Source organism: Cydia splendana, chromosome 16, assembly GCF_910591565.1.
Source record: "Cydia splendana chromosome 16, ilCydSple1.2, whole genome shotgun sequence".
NCBI classification, from domain to species: Eukaryota; Metazoa; Arthropoda; class Insecta; order Lepidoptera; family Tortricidae; genus Cydia; species Cydia splendana.
The window spans coordinates 19,043,276-19,071,182 of NC_085975.1; the positions used below are offsets into that span (position 1 = coordinate 19,043,276).

Below are 27,907 nucleotides of genomic sequence, written 5' to 3' on the forward strand. Positions count from 1 at the left end.
GCACAGATATTTGTTCCTGAGTCATGGTTGTTTTCTATGTATTTAAGTATTTGTATATTATATATATCATTGTCTGAGTACCAACAACACAAGCTTTCTTGGGCTTACCGTGGGGCTTAGTCAATTTGTGTAAAAATGTCCTATAATATTTATTTATTATTCTCTTTATTTAACCTAAGAGGTTAGGGTTTTTACAACGCGAGTATAAAAGTACAATAAACACTTACAAAACATTACAAAAAAATATATAAACACATTATAAAAAACCTTATTATTATTATTTATATGTTATTTTGTTATTATTATGCTACTAAATAAAGCGGGAAAATGTTTTGTGTGAATAAATGTTTTAATGTATACTTAACATACTTGTATACGTATGCACGTTCATTGATTTTGTTTGCTCAAACTAAAATGGTTGAAATGAAAGCACCTTTTTGTGGGAAATGTGGGTTGGGCTATAAATATTTTAAGAGAAAAAGAAGATTTCATTTGTGAGACTGATTATTGTAAAAAGACTTAGTGGTTAAGTAATGAAAACGTTGATTTTAGAAACTTAAAACAGCCGTTTTATTAATCTATTAAAAAATATCCTTAACTTCGCATATAACGCTAAAAAACATAATAAAATACGTGACTTGATGAATTTTTTATCCGCAATACCAATCCGGCCGGATCCGGCCGGATTTCAAAATTCAAAACCAGACCGGATTGCAATCCCTACCCATAATATATTTACTTCAAAGTTCATTGTCTTCGAGATATTTGGCATGAAAGTTGAACAATTTTAGGCTATTAAACTGGTTTTCTGGCCATAACTTTTGTGTTAATTAGTTTAAAATAAAAACCCTGGACACGTTTTTCGAGATGTCAAAGACGAACCCAAAAATATAGATTTCGTACATGTAAGATCCTTCTCTGCAAACTAGATACGAAAAAAGTCTTTTTTTAGACAATGTTTAAAAAAATCATAAAAAAAAGTATTCATTTTTTTCGAAATCCGGTGGACAAAACCGGAGATAAAAGATTGAAAAACTGATAACCGTTTGTCTTATAATTCTATCTACAGTGCAAAAAAAGGAGATACGATTCAAAACGTCAAAAATCGATGAAAACCTCGGGTAGCCCCTTAAGTATATATTACTTCGTAAAGACGGGCCTTACGGGCAAAATGGTGCCAGTAAAGCGGTGTCACGTACACGAACTCGAGCCAATCGTGCAGTCTAACGCCATCAACGCGATTGGTTGATGAGTTCGCGTCACGCGCGCGATTGGTCGCAACTAGTTGCATTAAGATTGGCTCGAATCCGTGAGTGCCACCGCTGAACAGCACCATTATTAGTACCCGTAAGGCCCGTCTGTATAAATCAAATGAGTGCTCTGGTATGCAATGTACGCACGATATAAAACTGAAAATAATTAATTAATTAAGGTTTTATTAAGGTATTATTAAGGTTTTGGTAAGAGTCTGTTCTTAAAAATATCTATAGGGTCAGTTGTCCTAGGTTCAAAAAACGGACACAAATTTCCGTTGCCCCCTCTTAAATAAGAACTATACTTAGCGACTGCTTATAAATTATCTTATTACTTATTAAGCATATTACTCGTATAGGCACTTGAATTGCTCAATTGCTTCGACTGGACGTAATGAGGTAACGATTAGCCAAGCCCTCGCTTGCTCAATATTGACATTGTTTGAAGTTAGATCAACATCGTGCCTTCTTGAAGGGATAAGTAGGTTATTTGTATAAGAGCAAAGTTGGTAGTCCATATAATTTCATTGCGAGGTTCTAATTAGGGAATGCAAACCGGTTTTTATTAACCGGTTAATAACCGGTTTTCCCATACAATTGAAAACCGGTTTGCATTCCCTAGTTCTAATCTTGACAATTGTGTTCTCCACATTTGCTATTAAACCTACATGCGTTCTCTTAACTTTCAGTGAATAGCTGAATTACGAGTCACACGAACTCTCTGCCAAAAAGCCGCTTCCATACAATCCAAGTTACACATACAAAGAAATAAGAGCGAGTAGATGGATTTGGGAGATATAAATATCTGGTTTTACATGTAAACGTGTGTATTCGCGTTCTACGCATCGCGTGCTAGCTTCGTTTGACTCTTAAATTTTTTAAACCAGCTTTTTTTTGTATGTTTAAAAAAAAATGTAATTTGTAGATAACCTGAAACAGGTTATCTATAGACTCCGGATCAATGGGTAGACTGATGTAATTCAAAGCCACATAATTACATTGGCAATTATCGCCGGCATCCCCGCACCTGCGTCTGCGCAGGCATTCCAGTCGCTAGACAAACAGGGGCGAGTCGCGAGATACAGAAAATCAACCGCTTATCCACTGAATATTATGTAAAGTTCCTTTTAATATTAGGTACTAGTGGCTCTGTGAGCTGTAGACCAACCGAACCCCCATGGCTCCGCCATTTTGAAAAATTTCCGAAAACTGAATCGAAAAAAAATGTTTATTCTTGAACCTGCTCTTAAAATTTCCCGAGAATCGGTTGAGAAATGCGACCTGTAGACGAGAACATCCGGATATACGATGAAAGCATTTCTGAAACGAAGACCTTCCCTAACTATCGGTCAATAAATGCAAAAGTAACTTTGTCATCTGTTACCTTTTCACGCTTAAACCGCAGAACCGATGAAATTTGTAACGGAGATAGTTTGAGGCCCGAGGAAGGACATAGGATACTTTTTTATCCATCATCATTAAAAAAATTCACAGATTTCGTGCCTCACACGACTATCGAGCACATTGGAAATGAATCTACGGAATTCGAAAAAATATTGTCGCTGAGCGACGAGAAAGTCTGGATAAGGAAAAAGTTACAAAATAAAACTACAACGTTGAATGATAATTATTTTATTCTTAGATTAACACAAGTATCCTGGACATAACGCATGTGAACAAACAAATTGCACAATTTCCACACGCGTATCGAAATTTGAATAATTGTCGCCGTGGCGCATAACTATAGATAGGTACATATTTCATTTTTCGGTTAATAAGCAGGATATATTAATGTTCAAAGTACAAGAAAATTATTACACGGCAAATCCGTAGTCAACTCGAGAAGTGGTAGCCACATCGCCGTTATCGTCACTCGAATCTTGATCGGCAGCGGCCCATTTGCTGCAAGATATGAAATTTTCTTGACAGCAGTTTGACGCGACGAGAGATGACCATAACAGCGTTTGTCTATGTTGCACCAAACCTGAGTTCCAATAGGTACTACCAGGGTTCAGCATCAGCTCTATCTTGGGTACTACTCTCCTAAGTGCTCATCAAGACGAGTCGGATGACCAAAACAGCGTGTGCCTATGTTGCAACAAACCTGAGTTCCTTTGGTTACGCATCAGCTCTATCTTGGGTACTACTCTCCTAAGTGCTCATCGAGACGAGTCCGATGACCAAAACAGCGTGTGGTTATGTTGTATTAAACCAGAGCTCCACTAGGTACTGCCAGGGTTCAGCATCAGCTATCTGCTAGCAGCCGCCAGCAACATGCTGAGGTGAGACCATTTCGTGGCACTTCTTCTTTTTTATGTTTCTCTGTATAAGTTTTTATTTTGTGTTTGTGCTCACGAATAAAATTATTTCTATTTCTATTTCTACCCTCTACCTCTACCTCTACCTCTACCTCTACCTCTACCTCTACCTCTACCTCTACCTCTACCTCTACCTCTACCTCTACCTCTACCTCTACCTCTACCTCTACCTCTACCTCTACCTCTACCTCTACCTCTACCTCTACCTCTACCTCTACCTCTACCTCTACCTCTACCTCTACCTCTACCTCTACCTCTACCTCTACCTCTACCTCTACCTCTACCTCTACCTCTACCTCTACCTCTACCTCTACCTCTACCTCTACCTCTACCTCTACCTCTACCTCTACCTCTACCTCTACCTCTACCTCTACCTCTACCTCTACCTCTACCTCTACGTCTACCTCTACCTCTACCTCTACCTCTACCTCTACCTCTACCTCTACCTCTACCTCTACCTCTACCTCTACCTCTACCTCTACCTCTACCTCTACCTCTACCTCTACCTCTACCTCTACCTCTACCTCTACCTCTACCTCTACCTCTACCTCTACCTCTACCTCTACCTCTACCTCTACTACCTCTACCTCTACTACCTCTACCTCTACCTCTACCTCTACCTCTATCTCTATTTCTATTTCCACCACCACAACAATGCATAGATTAACAATGCATAGTTTGTTGGGACGTCAGTCTTTCCGTGACCACAGCTTGGTGCAACTCAGCTGAAACGTCGGAATTAAAGGTAAAAACAATGAAATTATATCGCGGTAGACCCGTTTGTGTAATTAAATATGTGTACAAAACGCGAGAGTTTAAAGTGTTATAATGCATAGATTGTCGAATAGTGCGTTATCTACGCCCGTCTCAAACAGGATAGATAGAGTTAGACCAAGAAAAATCTGCAGCGATTTTGATAGCCCACGCAGTGCAAGTGTTATTCTGCCGTCATAATCCCGATAATTCACAACAAACACTGATAACGAACTCTGCGAAACATGAAGTCATAAATGTCATGTGAAAAATGTCGTTCTGACTTTTTGACTATTTTAAGGTTAGGCTACAGGGCAAACCCTTAACCCGATCGTCTTCGTTTTAAGCTCAAATTGTAGCTGACTAAATTGTCCAGAGCCGTTTTTCTCAAATTTTTGATATCATTCTTCGTTTCCAAATTATCGAGCACCAAAATCAAAAATTCGGAAAAAAAATAATTTTATTTTCACTATTTCGACCATAACTTTTTTCGTTTTTGAATTTCTCGAATAATTATTTTTGTACCTTACAGCTCTCGTGATTATGCGTCTTTTGAGCCTATTTTTTAATATCATATCTTCACAACTTTCCGAGATATAAGGGGATCGCACTTTTTCGTGAAATCGGACCCTATACTGGAGCGAACGAAAAGACATTTCCAATGTCAAAAGAAGTCGCAGAAGCTAGTAGATAATAATTGTGCTCTAAGTCTAAAGGATAGTTAGGGATTCTGGCTAAGACAAAGGCTTTGAAATAAAATACTGACTGATGGGTCGCACAACCTTACAATTTTTTTTGAGGAACTCTGGTCCAAGAAAACAACGTTTTTAAAGTGTAAGCTACGCACATGTACAGCATGCTGCAAAAATGCATACCCACTTTATGAACTGAATTCATTCAAAAGTGAGTCCCCACTTTTGCAGCTGTGTGTATTCTAAAATCAAACTCGCTACACTAGCGTCTTATTTCATCTCACCCGCGCCCGCGCAAAAATGGGAATATACTCCCTGCGTGTGCGCCGACCCCGACCTATACAGCGCTATTTTTACCTGCACGCAAGGGGTGGGTCTTGTAGGGAAGGTGGTACAGTCAGCTCAGCATTAATAGGAGTGGATGATACAACGCACAAAAAGTATATGTCACCATGGAATACTTTTACACTCGTAACTAATGTAACTAGAGTCAGTCCATGAAAAGTCTGCAGCGGATTTGATAGCCCACTCAGTGCACGTGTTATTTTAAACGTCAAACTTCTATGAAATTATGACGTATAAATGACATTTGCACTGCGTGGGCTATCAAATCCGCTGCAGACTTTTCTTGGTCCGACTCTATCTCTAAATTTCACGTTCAAAAGTTTCTGTGTCAGTCTAATTATTCTACTTATATATTTTTCTTAAGCTATTAAAAAAAATTGAAAGTTTTGACGCTAATTGTACATTATCATCTTCCTGCGTTGTCACAGTTTTTTTACCACGGGTCACTCGGGCGCAGAAACTAGTTTTCACAAAAGTTTAAGTCATCTTACCATCCATTCTAGAGGGGACATTAGGCACTAAACAGATACATATACCTACTCTGTTCAAAATTACATCGAAATCAGAAGGGTGCCTTTTTTGTTGTTCAGTAAGTTAAATAAGTAACAGAAAATATAAATTATCTACGTTTTTTCTAAACTTTGACTGTAGCTCTGTATCTATATTGACAAATACCAATATTTCTGAGTAAAAGACACTTAAAAATACTATTTTCAAATCTACATGTCGCCTAACAATGCCTCCATAACGAGACTCTATTTAAACACAGTGCGTACTCAAACCTATTCACACTTTCTTCTTCCATCCCTCTCTATTACCTCAGCTTGGATGGTTGTTGGAAAGGGAAGGATGATGTAAAATTTCTCGGTAGCCCGCAATATTTGTCGAACACTCGAAGATACGTTGGCTTTTCTCATTCACTGGTGGGCAGGTGGTTTGTGCCACTGTACTGTTCTGGTACGGTACAGTTGACTTATACTATGTTTCATACAATAGGTACACTTAAGAAATAATAATATTGTATGGTCATCAGTAATCAGTCATTTATTGGTTTCATAGCTAAGTATATTACTTAACTTGCATAAGGAAGACGCTCAGAATAGAACTGCCTGGAGACTCAAAATAAGGAAAGCCGACCCCGTAATATAACGGGAAAAGGCGAGGAGGAAGAAGATATATAAGTATATTAGGTGGTACATTTGAATATTGGACAGCCATGAACCCTTTAAGGGTACTGCAAATTACAACCTAGAAATATATGTACAGATGTGTACATAGATATACGTTTGGGAGATGTGTCTGGAGGTCAAAATTGACAATTTACTACACTACAATACTTAAATATACGTAAATAAATAAATATTATTGGATAATCTTACGCGAATCAATCCCGTCCCGCAGCAAGCTTCGTGTATTGTGGGTAGGTAGGTACTAGACGACGATATTGAAAGTACGATACAACAACTCAGAAACAAACATATGTGTTCATCAGTCAACACTCAAATAAATGTTCTCGGCAGCATTCGAACCCCGGATCAATTGTTTAATTTCATTTTAATATTTGATGACATTCGAACTCATCAGTGAGTGGGCGTGAAAACTATAACTCTTGACAAATCGACATCAGCATAGTGTGCGACTTATCAGTAAATTGAAACATGTTTGCGTGCGCAGATATCAATTTATGGATCCTGACATCTCGGGCAGAGATGGCTAACCAAGTGGAAGCTAACTTGATGAAAGATGCTTTTTCTAATTATATCCTGAACCCGAGAAATTTTTGTATTGGCGTTACATTAAGCACCTTGTTTCAATTTGATCGAATAATCATCACAAACGTATGAGAGTCAACTTATTTGTACTATAATAATAATAATAAATCCGTTTATTTAAGACAACATAGGTCCAACACATCGCATTACAATTTACATAGGATTAACAATAAAATAATAAACACTAAAAATTTTGAAATATTTAAACATTCCTGACATTTATAAAAAGAAAACAACCAAATCACATTTAAAATATAAAACTGTTTAGATAAAAATAATAAGTTACTTAAATTAGAATAAAATCATTAAAATATTGTAAAATCGTTGTCAAATAAATTAAAATATAAATAAGTTAAAAATAATAAAAATGTCAACAATTTCAAATTAGGCACAATCAGACGAATTCATATTTTTATAAGAAAACGTTGTTCGGAAACCGGGCAAAATATCAACTACCCCTATGTCAATTAAAATTAAAAAGTGAAATAGCAGCTTTCGTAAAAAAAATCTTGTAGTATAACTTTGAAAAAAAACGAACCGTTACACACAGCCTTTATCAGAATTCCTACATTACAAAAAATCTCGACGAATTATCCCACCTACTTCGACATGCTAAGAAAGCGTAGATAAGATAAAATTTGCCTCGTGCTGGCATGCCAAAGGTCCGCCATCCCTGAGCCAGGCTATTCGTCAGGTAATCTAAATGACTGATCAACCTGTCGATTATCCGCGGGCTTTCTACCGTGAGAAGGTTTCTACGCTAGATCTTGTTTTGAGCTGGAAAAAACGAGACTGCGTAATTATGTACAAAGTCGTCAATATGTATGCAATATTTCACCTTATAAATGGGTTAAGATGAAATATGTGTAGATATTTATGAGTTTCATGTAGAACGCCGTAGGCAAGGATTTGTTGAATATGTATATTGACTCGAGAAGCAAGATCCTGGACTTTTGTTTGTCATATTCATATGAAGAGGATGGACCGGTTTTAGTACGGTATCTTACGTAAGTATTTCACATTAACGTACAGTCAAAGAATATCCGACCCATTTCGTACCTTGTCACAGTGACAATCAATATGAAAGTCGGTAATGACCTCATACCTACTATTGTCACTGTGACAAAGTGTAAAACGGGTAGGAAATTAAATTTTTTACTGTACATAGGAAATGAAATACACCAAAACATGTACAATTTTATGGGCTTTAAGAACACTCTGCGTCCCGTATTTCGCACATTCAAATTTTTTGGATTTTTTTTTGTTTCTTTTTTTACTTTTATACTAATTTTATATTTTCTTTCTATTTCAGGTAAGTTCAAAGATGTTACGATTTAATTCATCATGTGAATAAGGCTGTCGTAAGTAGAAATATATCTGTCATTCATTTACCTCAAGTTTTTTGCTCTAGAATAGAAAAACGTAGAAACGGGATTTGGGGGCCACCAAAAATTTTTTTGTGGTCATAATCATAAAGGGCAGTGACACCATAAAGTTTGAAAAACACTGCTCTAGATAAAATATAATAAATTATAAACAAGTCAAATTATTATCAATTTGCGTCCCGGCGATTGGAATTGAATTTAATTTGTGGCAAATGAGTTTGTAACTTGTGCTCGAATGATTGATGGGAAAATAGACACAGTGAGTGTCTCCACTGACTCACGACAAGAAATTGTAGTCCTTTAATTTTTGATCATGTTTTTTGTCGTCTTTTAATCTATATTCTCGTTCTAAAAGTGCATCCAAATCTAGCGAACGCACCGCAAAGTGTGTATCAGTAATATTCATAAAATAGTAACTTTGCTTATAGTTCGTTTTTTTTAGCATTAGAAAGAACTTGAAAGAAGGTAAGCGATCTTGACATGTCTTTTAATTGAAAAATGCTTTTTATAAATCAGTAACTATTACTTATGAAAGCAGAAGAATATAAATGATCGTATTAGATTCATAATTGTTACATATTTGCCTTAACTTATTTTTAAAATGTGTTTTTCAATTAAAAGACACATCAAGATTGTTTACCTTATTTCTAATGCTAAAAATAACGAACTATAGGCAAAGTCATAATTATAAACATGTCAATTTCTAGTTAAATTAGATTAACATTTAAAACCAATCTGCGTTTATCTCAATTAATGCTATAACTAAGTAAAAGGAGGGATTATTCAGAAACGTAAAATACAATACCATTGTGATTTATGTTGCGAACTATAAATTAAGAATTATATTGGAATGAAATGCAATAAAATGATGAATAGATAACTAGAAGGAATTACATTATTACAGCGCTAACAATGTAATTTTACTATTATGTACGTCAAGCTTAGTTATTCTACCCGATTCACCTAACAAATAATATTAACATTATATAGGTATACACATACTCAAAAATTAAGCAAGAATATTTCAAACGAAAACAGTTACCCACTGTACGTCTACCATCATTTTTGACATTGACATATACGCTCACGTCTACGTAACTTAATTTCTATGCATCTCGCTCGTACTCGCATAGTAGTGCAAGCGAGATGTACAGAAAGTAAATTACGTAGACGTGAGCGTTATGTCAATGTCAAAACTGGTGGTAGACGTACTGAATTATTATGAAGGTATATCAAAAATTAGTCAAAAAACGAACCATTTAAATACCATACCAACCAATCAACCAATTTCTATCGTACCACCAGTTACAATGGACACAGGCGATTGTCAAAAAAACGTATGTCTGTTTTAAAGCAATTTCATTTGAAATCAATTTCCATCAGTAATTAGAGTGATTGAAAACGGCCTCGGACGTTATAGCCCCTCATTTGTTTTCGATTACATTTTGGTTCAACGGTTCCGTTATTTCATATAAATTGTTTTATTGTCTAGAGTTGATTTCAATTTATAAAGGCATTATTAAGTCATTATTTAGTTATAAGTAGGTACTAACTTAACTAAAGCCATAAGAATCATTTATTTAGGTATATTAATATGGTATAGTTAGCATTTAGGTATGTTGTCTGTAATTCCTCATTGTTGATATAATGTCCTTTTAACATGTGTAGCTTGACTGTACATAAATGTTAATATATATAAGGAATAATTAATACAATGAAAAATTGTGAGACCTATTGATTAAAGGGCCAATTTTTTTTATTTATATTTTACGTCTTTTTTCTATAAAACTTAGTTGATAGATAGAGTTATTTATTATGTACGATATAAGCGCACTTTGGCCGTAAGTGTCCTAAAATACCTTCCTCTGAATTGCGAAAAAGTATGGTACATATTTTCGTAACTCAACTATAGTCATTACCTCATTATGTTAGGTAGGTTATGTATGTGGATTTTTAACGTACAAAAACCAAAATTGACAGCCGGATATTACACCGTTTTAAAAATATTTAACAGCGCACTAATGGATAATTTTTACTCCCATGAGTCCCATATCAACTGTTTCATCTACGAGCTGTCCATATGTCACCTTTGGATGGTGAATGGTGACATCAGAGACATCGTAAAATGTTCATTAGTGTGTTATCAGATCTATTGCTACTAATTGATGTAGGACATCCAAAAATAAAAAGAGAACGTAAAAAATTGTTAGCGTTTATTCCTAAATCATTTCATTTAATAAATAAATATTATAGGACATATATTATAACACAAATTGACTAAGTCCCACGGTAAGCTCAATAAGGCTTGTGTTGTGGGTTGTGGGTACTTAGACAACGATATATATAATATATACTTAATTATAAATACTTAAATACATTGAAAACACCCATGACTCGGCACAAATATCTGTGTTAATCACGCAAATAAATGCCCTTACCGGGATTCGAACCCAGGACCATCGGCTTCACAGGCAGGGTCACTACCCACTAGACCAGACCGGCCGCATTTAATAATGACAAAGAGAATAGATAGTATAGAGGGGTCCTGTCATAGTAAATTCTGTAGTCGCAGTAAATTTACTGCCATCTATCGACATACGACTAAAACTCAAAATGAAAACGTATAAAATTATCAAAAAAATTTATATATATGGATAAATGATTTTATTATTTTTATATCATTTTGATCCATGTTCATTCACTGATATCTATGTGTTAAAATTGTTAAATATGAAACGGTGTCGTCACTCCATCTAGCCGAGCATAGGCTAAAGGTGTGTGCGCTATCTATCGGAGAATGACTTTTTCTTGATTTCCGAGGCGCGTTTTTTCCTTAAGGGGCCCACCGATTACCAGTCCGCCGGACGATATCAGCCTGTCAGTTGACCGCAAAAGGCCACACACTAAACAGTTCTCTGTCAGTTTTCGGCCTGACGACTTACACGAACCGATAGTGTGTGGCCGCCTGACGATTCCAGTCAGCGCCGACAGATATCCGCCGGACAGTCCGTGGCCTCGAGTCCAGTCAAACACACATCATGAGGTAGCCGGCCGGCGATCGACACACGTTACAGCATTAGTAAATTCTACTTTATTCCTAGTACTTAAGAGTTCATAGTCCCTAAAATAAGCATACGACTTTTTGTCTTCGAACATCACGGATCCAATACTTAATTTATGACGCTGATATTTGCTTGTAATTTCATACACAATTTTAAGGCCAGTAGACCTTATTAACCTTAAATACGGTAGGGCTTCTGTCAAATTGAAATAGAATCAGTAAAAAAAAAACAGATATGTACGTTAGTAAAATTCAACTTTAATTCTAGTATAGTTAGAGTTCATAGTTGGTTCATAGGCATCATTTTAATTTTAAGGCATGAATACAACAATGCGAAGGTTGCATAGTATCTAGTTTGTCAAGACTTTTCTTTATTTATCATGTTGTTACCTCGCAACTGTTGTTTACTGTCAGTCAAAAATAAATGTCATAGAGAGAATTATAACATAAACCTTATTTTTTTCTCTATTAATTTTAAATGTGACATGTTATTATAGTATTTGCATGGCTTATATATTTGAAAATACAGACTTGATTATTGATTGCTGGAAGAGTAAGTAACCGAGTAAAAAAGGAGCAAACATTGAAAGATTCAAATAGGGAAATTAGCGTCCCAATGTAACAACACTGGTTAAAATTTTAATAGTTCTCAAGACAACGCCGGGAGGTATACCTTCGATGGCGTTCACGGCAGCTAGCAATGAAAAGACTAGCTATTGTGCGTTTTGATTCCGCTATAAAGACACGTGGTAGAAACACTAGCGCAAGTATGGAGGTACCTGCTTAGACACGAGATAAGACCTACGCTTGAAATTCTTCAGCTACAAGTGGGATCGGAATTATGACATCATTAATTCATTCCGTTTTAAGTTAAGAGAATATCTGGAGCAAACTGTGTTCGGAGTTACAGAGCGTGGCGTGGCGATATTACCTACCCGAAATTCTCGTAATATGTGACAATTATTACAAAAAAAGGATATGGAGTCACAAAGCTGCAAGCGGTGGATTCAACATACTTTTACTTACACCGGCTCTTATTTAGGTACTATCTATGTATACCAAATTGAAAGAAATGAAAATACTTTACTGTTATGTTTTTGTTATATTCATTCTACTCTTTTAAACCTTTTCTACATAATATTAGGTCTACTTGGCCGTTACCCGAGTGATTTTTTTGTTTGATACCTTGTAATAAATAATTTGGCCAAGCCCGAGATAGCTCGAGGCATTTAGTGTTCCGCTCGCATCGTTATATTTTACAGAGGTTGTTTGCCTGTTTTTAGGATTCCGTATTCAACTACCCTATAGGAACCCTTATAGTTTCACAACCCTTGTAGTTTTTACTATATATTTAATATATCATTAATTCTTCTTCGGCGGGAACGGACTCGATTAGATGCATAGCCTGCATCAAAAGTACGTCGCGGGGACGGTAATTTATGTTTTGGGAAAGTATCCTATGAAACTCAGTGACACATTCATCCTCGATGTAATCATTTGCAAGTATATACGAAAAGCGAGCCATTGTATTCGACAACAACCTAGTGCGTAGGTGGCACCTTTGTGGCACATACAGTAAACAAACCACATTGACACATCACACGTCACGTCAATCACATGGCCTACCGCGAAACAAGAAAATCGAAATTTCGTTATCTAATCTCTCTATCACTCTTGCATATTCGAGCGATAAAGAGGCAGATAACTAAATTTCGATTTTCGCGTTTACCGGTAGGCCCTTGTTAACAAACCGCCTTGATGCATCAATGTCATATTTTATTGTCTGTGAAACCATGTCAAAAACAGTTTAAGGCACAGTATGTATAAGTTAGTCTATGAATTTACTGAGTCGGTAGTGCTGCACTCTGGTGGCAGAACATTGCAGTAATATCCCCTTTTAACCAGGTTTCACTATAGTAGTCAAAAATATGTTTACATTTTTTGCCTTATTACAAAGGAATAAGGTCCAAAAGTGTAAACATTATCTTTGACGTCGACTGTCCATTTTGATGAAAAAATTAAACTAGTTGAAAAACATGAAACTGAAGGCTCTCGACTGACAGCAGATGACGGCCAACAGGCCACCGGCCGGCTATCTGATAATGTGTGTGTATATTGGACTGCAGGCCACGGACTGTCCGGCAGATATCTGTCGACGCTGACCGGAATCGACGAGCCGTAGTTCGAATAGCCGTCAGTCCAAAATCTGAAGTAGAACTGTTAATGTGTGGCCTTTTGCGATCAACTGACAGGCTGATATCGTCCGGCGAACTGTCAATTTGTAGGGACCTGTCAAAATTATATCAGACTATTGCCGGCGGACGGCCGTACGGTGGGAAACTGACGACTCGTCTGTAGTCGCAGAGGTGGCAGCAGACCATTGCCGGCCGGCAATAATCGCTTATGTTTGTGGACGTTATTGGTCTAGGACGGCAGGCCGCCCGATAAGGCCAGAGACTGCAGGCGGACTGGTAATCAGTGGGCCCCTTTAGACTTTATTCATCTTATACGAAGTTACATATATCTTTGATAATGATTAAGATTTTAATTAGAGTATGACATTAAACTCTAAATGCAGGATCTACTTCCTTATCGATTTTTGAAATGATTTCTGAAAACCCTAATCATTTTTTAAAGTTCAGTAGCAACAACAGCTTGCACTAAAATTGCGTGAAAGCGAAACAAAAAACCGGCGAAGTGCGAGTCGGATTCGCACACCGAGGGTTCCGTACTTTTTAGTATTTGTTGTTATAGCGGCAACAGAAATACATAATCTGTGAAAAGTTCAACTGTCTAGCTATCACGGTTCATGAGACACATACAGCCTGGTGACAGACAGACAGACGGACAGTGGAGTCTTAGTAATATGATTCCGTTTTTACCCTTTGGGTACGGAACCCTAAATATCATCCCTACTGGTAAATGTTTTTTTTTAGATTTTATGTTGTGGGTTAAGCTTAAGTACATAAGTACCTACATAACCTATGCCTAGCTTTTTTGGTTAAAATGAGTATAAACTTCTGGCGACCAGAGGGCTGGCCACTATATCGCACAGCGTATAAAGTATCACCATAACATAATACAGCGATGAAATACGGCCAGCCTTCTGGGCATCTTGCCCGTTGACGGCGATCTGGGCCAATTTTTTTCGCTATAGGTTTGTTGTTGACGGGGATGGCGGGACGACTTAGACATCCTTCATTAATAACTGGCCGAAAAAAGGTCAACAACGGGAGTCGCAGATAGAGATGGGTAGTGAGTAAATACTCACGGGTAAATACCGAGTAAATACTCAGTATTTACTCAATATACCCGTATTTACTCCTTCATACCCAAATTGGTGGGTATAAACTATTTAGAGTGCTGAAAGGGGCATATAAATTTGAAATATAGGTGTATTTTGTAAGCCGCTACTGGATTAAGTACTCAAAATTGCAATAAATGTATTTTTAAGAGGGGCACTCCATACATGTAACTAATTGTAACAAAAAAAAAATCAGAAACCACCAACGTGTTGCACATCATTAAATGAGTCTTTAAAAATAACTGAAATGTTTCTAAGAACTTTTTTGGATAAATTGAATATTTTTGGAAAAAAACCATTACGAAAGGCCATAATAATGTTTATCTCTTTATAACTTTCGAACCAAAGTTCAGATAAAATAAAAGAACATAACGGGAGATTAATCGTATAATAGAGTACAAAAAACAATATTTTGAATATCATTGGTTGAGCCATTTTTGAGTTTTCTTTAAAAACCCGTTAATAAAAGGTCATAAGTGCACGCACTTTTGCGCGATATGCAGTTATCTAGAACATCGATAGAATTTAAGTACCATATTTTTAAACTAAATACCTTCTTATTTAAAACAAAATTGTTAACTATGCATTATCACAATTTGCCTCTCACTGATAATTATCTTTTTTTCCAAAACTAAGCGCCCTATATGCTTTTTATTTTATAGATATTGTTAATACACGTTAGCACTCTTCAATAAAAGACAATTTTGTTCTTCAATCTCACTTTTTGAATATTTTATAAGCAATCGTTTTTACCCACCTAAATGAGTAAATACGGGTATTTATCGGGTGCTTTGAGTAAATACCGAGTAAATACTCAGTATTTACTCACCCCTACCCATCTCTAGTCGCAGAAATCAAGGGGAGAGGCCTTTGCCCAGCAGTGGGAAGGTTTTTGTACTTAGTAAGTTTTGTTATGTTTGTTTATTTTCCAGTGTAAAGAATTCTACTGCAATACTTAATTTAATTCTTAGATTCTAGGAAGCTTTACTTTGCTGTCATTTTTCTGTCCACATTAAGATTAAATTGCATCTTTTTTTAGAGAAACTTTTTTAAAGTGTCCTTTGCACTTGATTTTACAAACTTCAACCTTACTTCCTTCTTTATAAGGCTCAAATTTGAATACACTGAAACGGATACGAGAATTTGAAAGTATTTTACAACCAGATTAATTTCACGCAAAATTAGAGCTTTGGCTCGGGGCTTAGCGTAATGCCACGGGTAGCGGACGTACTGACAGACAGACAGACGGGCGAGGCTAAGTACTGTGGCTGTCAAGGGATTATTAGTGTCAGGAGAACTTAATTAAGACATATGAACATAGGGAATTTCATATTTTTAATGTTTTTTTAGAGTATCAAAGTTTAGTTTTCTGGGCAAAACTAGAATGCATTCGAAAATAAACAAAGCTAATTCAAGGATATTTCGCAAGCTATTTTACGAATCATTGGTATTTATCATAATAAATAAATACAAGCAGGTATAAAGTTCCTCAAAGGCATAATTACTAACAGCGTTACCAGCAGGTTAATGATTCTACCCCGATTAATTAAAAAAAACCGGGCAAGTGCGAGCCGGACTCGCGCACGAAGGGATCCGTACCATAATGCAAAAAACGGCAAAAAAACGGTCACCCATCCAAGTACTGACCCCGCCCGACGTTGCTTAACTTCGGTCAAAAATCACGTTTGTTGTATGGGAGCCCCACTTAAATCTTTATTTTATTCTGTTTTTAGTATTTGTTGTTATAGCGGCAACAGAAATACATCATCTGTGAAAATTTCAACTGTCTAGCTATCGCGGTTCGTGAGATACAGCCTGGTGACAGACGGACGGACGGACGGACGGACAGCGGAGTCTTAGTAATAGGGTCCCGTTTTACCCTTTGGGTACGGAACCCTAAAAAGACATCACCTGCCATAAATTAGAAGGTCACTCCTTAGAGCATTTAGTAACCGGAGACGCCTTGGCTATCATTTTCTGTACAAAACAGTCTAGCGATTTTTGCGGGGGAGGGGCACGTCAAATGCTATTTGTACGCAACGTACAAATAGCCATGTCAGATAAACGTCAGTTCATACAAAAGTTTGCAGTTTGTTAAACGCTCTAAGGACTTTTGACAGAAGCGCCGTGTGAGTCTGTTCATTTTTAGGTTATTTTCCTTTATAAATAATATCCTTTGTAAATTTCATCCTTATTTATTAACTTGGTTGAGGTTTATTTACATAAATTAGTTTATTAATACATTTGTTCTGATACAAAGCTAGGGTAAGGCCTTTTTGGCCTTAGGGCCAATGGTGGGGAATGAGAAGGAAAAGCCACCTGACGAGACCGATGGTAACTCTAATGTTATGGTTGGTATGGACATTGAAAATAATTCTAGAAAAAGAAACTTGCAAACATTAGACTTATCACCGGTCAGTAGCCCACAAGAACCGGCTCTTAAAAAAATTACAACCAACGTCAACAAAGAGATCTCGGAACAGGTAATAGCAATAGTAAATGAGGATGTCACCAACCCCCACGTAGATAAACAACGCGATGAGAATGCTAACCCACTTTTGTACAAACACCCTGATCTTGACACAGAAGGCAGAGGATACAATGCAGACGACGATGGCCCATTTGTGGTTCACATCTCAAAGGAATCTTCTGCTGACTCCAGGTCAACACTGAAAGCCATCTATGTAGGTATGCTCTTAACACAGGCAAATGTCACAAATATTAAGAAGGACGGGATAAAATCTGTAGGCCGCAATAGAGTTTCAGTAACATTCAATAAAGCCGTTGATGCCAACTCTATCTTAAAAAACCCTATGTTAGATAAATACAAACTATCAGCAAACATACCAACATACAACATATCTCGTATGGGTCTAGTTCGAGGAGTTCCAACGGATTGGTCCATGACTGATTTCGTTAAGGGTACAAATTTAATAGAAGGTAAAGGTAGGATTCTGAAAGCGCGTCGCCTACAAAGGAAAGTGACTAAGGAAGATGGATCTCCATCCTGGGTTCCAACCCAGACTGTAGTAGTTACTTTTGAAGGTCAAACTTTGCCATCTAGAATATTTGCTTATTATACTTCTCTAGTGGTGGAAGTATACCTACTGCCAACAATTCAATGCCGAAAATGCCTTAGATTTGGACACATTCAGACTCAATGTCGCTCAGATGCCCGCTGCTACAAATGTGCCCAAAAGCACCCGGGTGATGGGTGTAATGTAGCTCCCGAACACATATCCTGTATTTTTTGCACTGCCCGACACTATGCCACTGACAGAAACTGCCCAGAACATCACCGACAAAAGTCCATCAAACTGATAATGTCTGAAAGAAACATTTCATATGCTGAAGCATCCACACAAGTCCCAGTTGTTAGTCGTAGACCCTATGCGGACGTTGCAAATATAATGTTTGGCCCCACAAGAGAACCTTCCCCCCCATCACAATCAACCTTTGACTTAACAGATTTACCTTCTACCCCTCCCAGAACCTCTCACCGCAAGACAGTATTTTTGTCACCTCGGTCAAGACCTTCCTTGTCCCCAGGTTATGACCAACAAGCCCATAACAATATAGTTCGACCCCCTCCATCCCAAATTCCCAACGGACAAGCCCTCAATAACTCATACACCAGAGAAACTCCAAATGAGGACCTCATGGAGCTCCTCCTTAAACTGTTGACTAATATCATCGCCAAATGGAGTGATATATTACCGAACGACGTTGCACCTATAATGTTGACCCTAGTAGAAAAACTCTCCTTCCCTCACCACCACGGACCGCCAGGCCACATTTCTTCAATGGAATAGCCGGAGTATTTTTCCTAAAAAAACAGATCTCATCCAGCTGATCAATGAACATTCTGTGTCTGTCGCGGCCATCTCGGAGACGTGGCTGAGGCCCGGGTCTCGGTTTAGACTCCCGGGCTTCTCATGCCTCCGGGATGACGATGGACGTGCAGGATGCGCTCTGTTGATCAAGCAATCCTACCCCTTCTCTCAAATTCCCCTCCCTCCTCATGGAAATGAAATTAATGCCGTAGCCGCTAAGGTTATGGGCATTAATTTCATTTCAATATATATTCCTCACCCTGACCTTGACCTTATTCCTGAATTATCTTCTATCCTAACCTCTGTCCCTCCTCCTCATATAGTTTTAGGCGATTTTAATTCACATAACATTTCTTGGGGATCATACCATTCGGACGGGTTTTCGTCACTCTTGTTAGAAATCTTCGATGAAATCAATGTTTGCGTTATAAACGACGGATCGCCCACACATCGAGTCTATCCAGGCCAGAACCCACAATCCGTTCCCGACTTGTCAGCTTGCTCCCCTAATTTGGCCTCATTGTTATCTTGGACTGTGCTTCGTCAGTCCTATGGCAGCGATCACTTTCCCATTGTTATTTCCAAGCCCTCATCTGTTCTTCCATCCCCGGCTCCTGAACCTCTTCTGAAATACAGATTACAATCAGCTGACTGGTCGAAATTTTCACTTTATGTCGAAACAAAAATTAAAGAATGGGACTCTAACTTAAATGACAATAGGGAAAATTACTCAAAACTCAAAAATTTACTTTTAGAAGCAGCTGATAAGTTTATCCCCCGGAAAAATAACAAAAAGGATAAAATTCTTTCACCTCCATGGTGGAATGCTGACTGCACAGCTGCCGTGAAAGAGAGGGATGAAGCTGAACAAAGATTCAATGAATCAGGTGACATACAGGACTTCATCAATTTCAGGAAAACCTCGGCCCGCACTAAACGCTTATTGTCCAAAACAAAGAAAAAGGGTTGGAAAGGGTTCTGTGAGAGCTTGTCCCCTAGAACTCCCCCATCAGTTGTATGGAAGAATATAAGGCGGTTCAGAGGGTCCTTTAAACCGGATATCATATGCTCTCCTGACAGGTCGGCTTGGCTCTTGGACTTTGCTGATAAACTGGCACCCCCAACTGCCCCAGAATTATCCTGCGTAGTGTCGCCACCACTCCCTCCTCCGTCGACCACCTTTGACGAACCGTTTTCGGTTTCGGAGCTCAAAATAGCTTTGGATGGACTACGCAACACTTCACCAGGAGAAGATGGTATTCCTTACTGTTTTATAACAGAACTGAGCTCATTCTCACAGGAATACTTCCTTGGCATTCTGAATCACGTGTTTGACTCAGGAGAGATCCCAGAAGATTGGAAAACTCAAATTGTCATCCCAATTCTGAAACCGACTAAAAATCCACAAGAGGCCAGCTCGTACCGACCGATTGCGCTCTCCACTACGATGGGCAAGATACTTGAGCACCTAGTAAAGAATAGGCTAGAGTGGTATGTCGAGAGCAGAGGACTATTAGCAAACACCCAATTCGGTTTTCGAAAAGGTAGGAGCACAATGGACAGCTTAAACATACTAACCACGGATATCAGACTTTCGCTTTCTAACAATGAGGACCTACTAGGATGTTTTCTTGATATTTCGGCAGCTTATGACAATGTCCTTCTTCCGGTGCTCAGAGCAAAAATGCTACATCTGAGCATTGCAGTGAAGATTGTACAAATTGTCTCCAATCTATTCATAGGAAGAACCATCAAAATCCGTGATGGCAGTTCTTATCTTTCTCCTCGTACACTGTGGCAGGGCCTTCCTCAAGGATCCGTTCTTAGCCCAATACTTTACAGCATATATACATATGATTTAGAGCAAGCCGTGTTACCCTTCTGTAACATTCTACAGTATGCAGATGATCTAATCCTCTACACTTCCGCAAAATCTATTGATACAGCATCTGCAAGGTTGAACATGGGCCTGAGTTACCTGAAGGATTGGCTTGAAGAGCATGGTCTGTCTTTGTCACCTTCCAAGAGCTGTGCTGTGATCTTCAGTCGCAAAAGGAACATGCCAACTGCAGATGTTCATTATGGTGAAGAAAGCATTCCTAATAACGAATCAACCAAATTCCTGGGTATCATCTTGGATCGGAAAATGAGTGGAATACCTCATCTGAAATACATACAGGACAAGTGTGAAAAAGGAATCAACATTTTGCGGGCTCTATCAGGAGTTTGGTGGGGTTCTCATCCATATTGTCAAAAGCTACTTTATAATGCTATTATCCGCAGCCACATGGACTATGGATCCTTTATATTAGAACCATGTAATAAGGAATCCTTAAAAAAGTTGGATTTAATACAGGCTAAATGCTTAAGAATCATACTTGGTGCCATGAGATCTTCCCCAAAAAATGCCATGCAAGTAGAATGTGTGGAGCCTCCTCTGGCGCTGCGTAGACAATATCTTGCTGACAGGTTCCTCATAAGAGCTATCTCCAACTCCAATCACTTGCTGATTACACGCTTGCGGGCTCTTGCTTCATTGGTCACTGAAAACCCATATTGGATGCATAAAGAGTTTCCAAAAATTATTATTACTTATTCTAAATTAAATCGTATAAACCCCATATTATATAAATCAGGAACAAACCCCTTATTTGAAACAAAATTTGAAACTTTAATTTACACCCCTAGTGTTATTTTAGACCTTGGAATTTTTAAAAATGACCCGGGAGCTAACAGCAAATTTAAAAAACTTTTAGAAAAGTGGGAAGACTACTTACCGGTGTTTACTGACGCATCAAAAAATAATTCCGCAAATTGTGTTGGAGCAGCAGTGGTGGTTCCAAAATATAGCATTGTCTTGATGTTTAAGTGCCCTCCTCAATCATCCATTTTTACAGGCGAGGCTGTTGCCATCTTGGAAGCTGTAGCATACGCGGATTCTCACAATATAACAAAAATGTTCATATTTACAGATAGCAGGAGTTGTCTGCAAGCTATAATGGGCAATCAGTTTAAAATGAAAGCAAAATTCCCCTTAATACTTCAGATCAAAACCTTACTAAGAAAATGTGAATCAAAGGGGTTAAAAATAGTACTTGGGTGGATCCCGGGCCATTGTGGCATTCCTGGAAATGAGTCTGCAGACTTATGGGCAAAGAGAGCTATTGAGATGGGATCACCAGGCCACGACAGGATATACAGTTCTGACCTTTTAAACCATGCACAGACTGATATGTTTAACACGTGGCAAAATCTCTGGAATTCTTCCAGATTGGAGGTAGGAAAACATTATGGCCACATTCAACCCAATATTCCACGTAAACCATGGTTTTTCAGATTCCGAGCATACCCTAAATGGGTCACGTCTACAATTTGCCGTTTACGCTTAGGGCCAGTTTGTACGCCTGTATTCCTTGCCAAGATACGGGTCCGGGATACGTCACTGTGCGAATGTGGGTTAGACGAAGGCACCGTAGATCACATTTTCTTCTCTTGTCCGAGATTCAATTACTCTTTGTATGATGTGTTACCTTCAAATATTCCGCGACCCATTAATTTTTACTCACTTCTCACTCTAATGGACCCGCCCCTAACTTCTATCCTTATTAAGTATGTACAGGAACATAATATAAAACTTTAATTCTTACTGCTCGTCTTACTATTATTTTCTATCTATCTATATAATTTAATCTCTACGTTTTTTCCTCCATTTCATCCGCTATGTTGCTTGCCTTAACAATCTGTCATCCGCTTTCCGCTCTTTTTCACTAATGTTGGTACTATGTTAATTGTGTCATGTCATGTATTTGTCTGTGATGTACATAATAATTTGTTTGTTTTAGGTTCCCAGTCTATCCTTCCACAAAAATCAAAATTAAACCGAACATTCTCGTCTCATAAGTCAAAAGTCTACACCTTGACATTGGCAGAATCCACCTTGCTAAATTTAGCGAGGAGTAAAAGCCATAATAATAATTAAAAAAAAAAAAAAAAAAAAAAAAAAAAAAAAACGCTCTAAGGGTCACTCACAAGGATCTCCACCACTTACTCGCCATCGAAGCAGCCAAGGTGCTCAAAAATATCTGAACATGCGCTTTAACGCTTTTTATCAATAGATAATATAGGCTTTGTTCAGATGTTTGTGAACGCCTTGGCCGCTCCGATATATCTGAAGGAGACTGTACAACCTCCTACTAGTTTTCCGTAAATACAGAAGTAATTTCCGATCCTTTCACCACATTACTACCTCAACCGGCAATACATTAGGTTGCAATCTGACATGCCTCAGGGCCCATGCGTGGGCTGTATCGTGATCTGTCCCCTTGCCTAGTTTATCCGGGATGTGCGTGGGTCATTTTTCATACAAAAGTTGTCTATCGTAATTGCTAATTTTTTTTTAAATAAGCAGATAGGTACGTCTGCGACAAAACCTACCGGAAGCGTAACTATTTCCATTTATTCCTTAAAAAATTTGCTAAAATTTTGTGGTATTTTTTCTGTTAAAAGATATCACATTAACTAGTTTAAGCCAAGTTGATAAAATTGAAAGAATGATCGCGAATGATACTTTATTACCTATTGTGTTTTATTTTCACATGCACACAAAAAAAGCACAAAAATGCACATGATTTTTTATTTATAAAATATTTAAAATATTTAAGTCTATTAACCTATGTATATTAGGCAGTAAGCATCCCGAATAAAATAAAATAAAATAAAATAAAAATGATGAATGGAATGGAGTGGACATAAGAGACACCAACAAATTATCCTGCAGTTTGGCAGAAGAAAAAAATGTGTAAAATAGGGTTTATTTCATGTGAATAAATGATTTATTTATATATATATATATATATATATATTTTTTTTCTTTTTTTTTGCTGATATCTACCTATAGCATTGGTTGAAAGTAATCCAGCGGAGCGGAGAAGAGAGTCAATGCTATTGGTTGATTCCTCTCTTTTTGTTTCGTTGGTTCAAAACAAACTGCAGTGGGACCCTAAACTATCGAAAAAGAGCGTAAGCGTCATGATTTTCGACACTACATTTTCGACCTTATGTCAAAGGGATACGGACAATAGTATAAACAGTAATTTAACTGTACAGGAGTCCCATTCGGTGTACGTGGGCGTTAATACGCCATAATGTCAACTTGTTCAAATGTTTATAGGAATTGCTGGAGTTTAATGTGGAAAGGATGAAGATTAGTGTTCCGAGACATAAGTTTTGCTTAGAAATATAATAACCGTAAGTGTTTAGTCATTATTGTGAATGTCTTAAAATAGCATTTGCAGCCGAGAGTGGTTCGAATATTGACTGAGCAAAATACTTAATAGCTCTGGCAAAATTTATGTGACAATAGGGGATAGCATAAATAAATGGTGTTAGTTTATATACTATTTTTATTACAAAAGGTAAAGACTGAATCAACCTCCCTATTTTAAACTATTTAAATTCTAGTATATATATATGTAGTGCAAAACAAAGTTAAGTAATCTCAGTACACGTACCAGGTACCTAACTAATTTTTTTTACAAAAGTTACCTTTCGAACATTAACTTACAAAATTGTTCTAGGAAACTTCGAGTTTGACGAAACTCTCACGAGACTCATGTTATAACATGTTATCGAGCTTGCTTATTATAAAAATGGATATCATTACGATCTTTAATGTTGTCAGTACATGTCTGTACCTGTACCCAATTATCTGCAGTTATTTTGCTTAATGTTCGTATGACATGTCGGAATGACTCCGCTGCAGGCACGAGATTGAGCTTTTAGGTCGTCTAATAATTTTGAAAACCCATTTATGTATGATTGCCTATCAGCACTGCCCATGTGGGATTCGGTCTATTTCATTCCCTCTCCCTCCTCTTAGGTAGTTTCCCAAAAAAGTAGCCATTAAAAAGTCATTTAACAATGTTTACTGTCTACTTGAGCAAAAAAAATTAAGTTGTTATGTGTGATGGGGCGGAAAAGGTTTAGGTTAGTATTGTTTTATTTTAGCTTTTTGTGTTCTTCGCTTGGTTACCCTAAAAACTAGCACCATGAATGGTTAAGAATCATCACCATCACCATAAGTAGACTAGATGTAGGTATTCTAAGTTACGTTTTTACAAAATAAACTACGTGTATTTCACTGATCATTTTTCTGTTACTAAGTACTTACCTAAATATTAAATAAGGACATTATTATTTTTGTCCAGGGTTAAACGCCACAGTTAAACGTACATATGTACAAAAGTTTAAAAGCATGCATTATGAGTACATGTATTATGTTTCACGATCTCAATACTCGTAAACCGGCCTGCCTAAAGCTACTGTTTAAAAACCCATGTAATTCTCGATCCAGCCCAAACAAAGTCATATCTTTACAACAATCTTCGACTCATTAAAATGCCCCGCCAATACATTATCGACTTTATTGCTATACTCATAACTGTGCATTTTAATGAACTGTTTACCCGTTTCGTGATAATGACATTTTATGCTCGAAATTCGCTAAAAGTGGGATATCTGCTTTTTGTTTTGGGTTTTTAGCGGCCTGTATACTGTGTTGAAAATGTTATTATTGCCAAGTTATGTATCTTTTCATCTGGCCCCAATTTCACATCGGTGACAGGTGCGACAATTGTAAAACATCATTGTTGCTGACGTCACAGGCATACATGGGCTACGGTTACCGCTTACCATCGGGCGGGCCGTATTCCTGTTTGCCACCATCATTGTATTATTTAAAAAACTTTATTATATCGGAAAAAAACAGATATTTCTCTTGCTAAGTTTATGACAATTGGGGTGCATCGATGTGAAATTGGGGCCTGTTCGTCGTAAAATGCCACAAGATTATGGAGATACAGATATTTTGTATTTTAGACTAAATTGGTGTTTTAGTTCATTGTGTCCCAATTTGTGAAGAAAAGTTCTCGGCATTTAGTTTTAAAAGGCTTTGTTATAACGAGTTCCAAAAATCAAAACTTACAATGGTCCCAGGCAAAGTAAAATATCAATTTTGCTCAAATAAAAAGTTTATATGTGTCTGTTGTATTTATATTTGGATATGTTGTGTTTTTTTTTTGCCATTAATGAATTTAGTTTAACACTGATCGGATGCCGAAACATTTAACTTATTGTACATTGTAAACACACCATTATTGTACAGTCGCCATCAGATATATCGGGGCGGATAAGGCGCTAACAAATATCTGAACACGCCTCTATTGTCAAGGCGTTAGAGTGCGTGTTCAGATATTTGTGAGCACCTCGGACGCTCCGATATATCTGATGGCGACTGTACCTAAAGCTATACTAGCTAAGTAAGTTTACGAAGACTACTTCTTGAATCCCGAAACCAAATGATGCAGAAGTCGATGATCGTTAAAGTCTTATCAAAACCAGTTCACTACAGTAACAATGTGTTGAATTTGAATCGGCCTCCAGACTATCTAAAAGAAAATGCCCTATTAGAGAAATGGTGAAAGGGTCTGTATTGCGAGTAGTTACCCTTTGATCGGCCCCATTAGGGAATATCGAACTATCGGGGATGGTATCAGACTAATGGCCGTCTGGAAGTACCCTCAAATTCAACCCCTACTCTAGTGTCAATGGAGGTAATTAGTGTAATTACTAAACTAACTTGGGGGCGTATTCTCATTGTATTAACAGGTTACGAATTTGATGGCGATTTGTCGTGGATATGATCAGTCAGTGTCAAAAGTGACGTTCGTTGAAAAAGTCAAAGGTGAATTTGTAATAACTTTCATAAGCACATTGTAATAATATTATGCCTACATGGAAAATAAACTATAATTATCTTTATTTTATTTTTATACATGACACATTTAAATTGATTAAATATTCATTCAAATTTAAAATCTCTACATCATTTTAGTAATTATAAAAACTTAGGTAATACATACAAAGACAAAATCATTATTGAAGTGAAAACTTCTTTAGCGGCGCTGGGCACTTTTTGAGGTGGGGAAAAAATGATAAACTCGAGACAGCGTAACGCGATCACGTGACCGTAAGGTTTAGATGGCCACTCATTTAGATCAATAAAGAAAATTAAATCTTTAATTCATAGTTAGTTTTAATGTTTTTTTTTTTATTATTACCAATTATACACAATAAATAAGTAACTACATAAAAATGTTAATATTTTAAGGTTTACTCTAAATAAAGGCACGCTATAAAGAAAAACACAATGACATTACATGAAAAAGGAACCAAATATATTTCGATGCGAGGTCTGCAAGGTAACTTTACAATTTCTATTCGAATTTTAAACCATTAACGCTACAAATTTGAATTTCGAATTTTAAACAAGTTCACTGACCAGCTATTTCGGAACTAAAGTTTTTCAATAGAAAGGAGGATATGTCAATTAAACATAGTGCTGCAGTCGCTGCAGACATTTTGGACTAGTCATTGAGTTTTCACTTCTGTCGGCACTCCCGGAGTGCAACCCGTTGTTTTTAGGGTTCCGTACCCAAAGGGTAAAACGGGACCCTATTACTAAGACTTCGCTGTCCGTCCGTCCGTCCGTCCGTCCGTCCGTCTGTCCGTCCGTCCGTCCGTCTGTCACCAGGCTGTATCTCACGAACCGTGATAGCTAGACAGTTGAAATTTTCACAGATGATGTATTTCTGTTGCCGCTATAACAACAAATACTAAAAACAGAATAAAATAAATATTTAAATGGGGCTCCCATACAACAAACGTGATTTTTGACCAAAGTTAAGCAACGTCGGGCGTGGTCAGTACTTGGATGGGTGACCGTTTTTTTTATTGCATTTTTTTCCGTTTTTTTTTCATAATGGTACGGAACCCTTCGCGCGCGAGTCCGACTCGCACTTGCCCGGTTTTTTTATATATTATTTAATTAAATAATATGTGAAATGCAATGACGAAATAATATTAGAGATGGCAAAGAGGATAAATATAAAATATGCAGAGCTTTGCTCGGGAGCTTGCGTGGCGGCGGCATGGTGGTTAAAAAGAGAAACGTCCCGGTTTCCGGCGCGGGCGCACGGTAATCACGCAGCCGCGTTAGATGCCAAGGGTACAGTCGAACGTATTTGGAGGTTTTCGGAAAATATCAAAGATTTTTTTTTAAACTAGCAACTCATGGGCTAAAATAAAAGAAAAAAAGTGTCCCCAGCTTTAATACAAAGTTTGGGTGTCAGTTT

The 27,907-nt window shown here is 37.4% G+C and overlaps 1 protein-coding gene and 1 long non-coding RNA gene across 2 annotated transcripts in view; one reads left to right on the forward strand and one right to left on the reverse strand.

Moving 5' to 3' along the window:
• The window catches only part of LOC134798139 (uncharacterized), a 117,137-nt gene that overhangs the window by 52,483 nt on the left and 36,747 nt on the right, over positions 1 to 27,907 (forward strand). The window lies entirely within an intron of this gene.
• LOC134798463 (uncharacterized) lies at positions 18,841 to 22,677 on the reverse strand. The gene is made up of 4 exons (XR_010145182.1): positions 22,283 to 22,677; positions 21,494 to 21,637; positions 20,695 to 21,259; positions 18,841 to 19,341 (listed from the first exon to the last, which is right to left on the reverse strand). It is a non-coding gene; the product is annotated as an uncharacterized LOC134798463 (long non-coding RNA).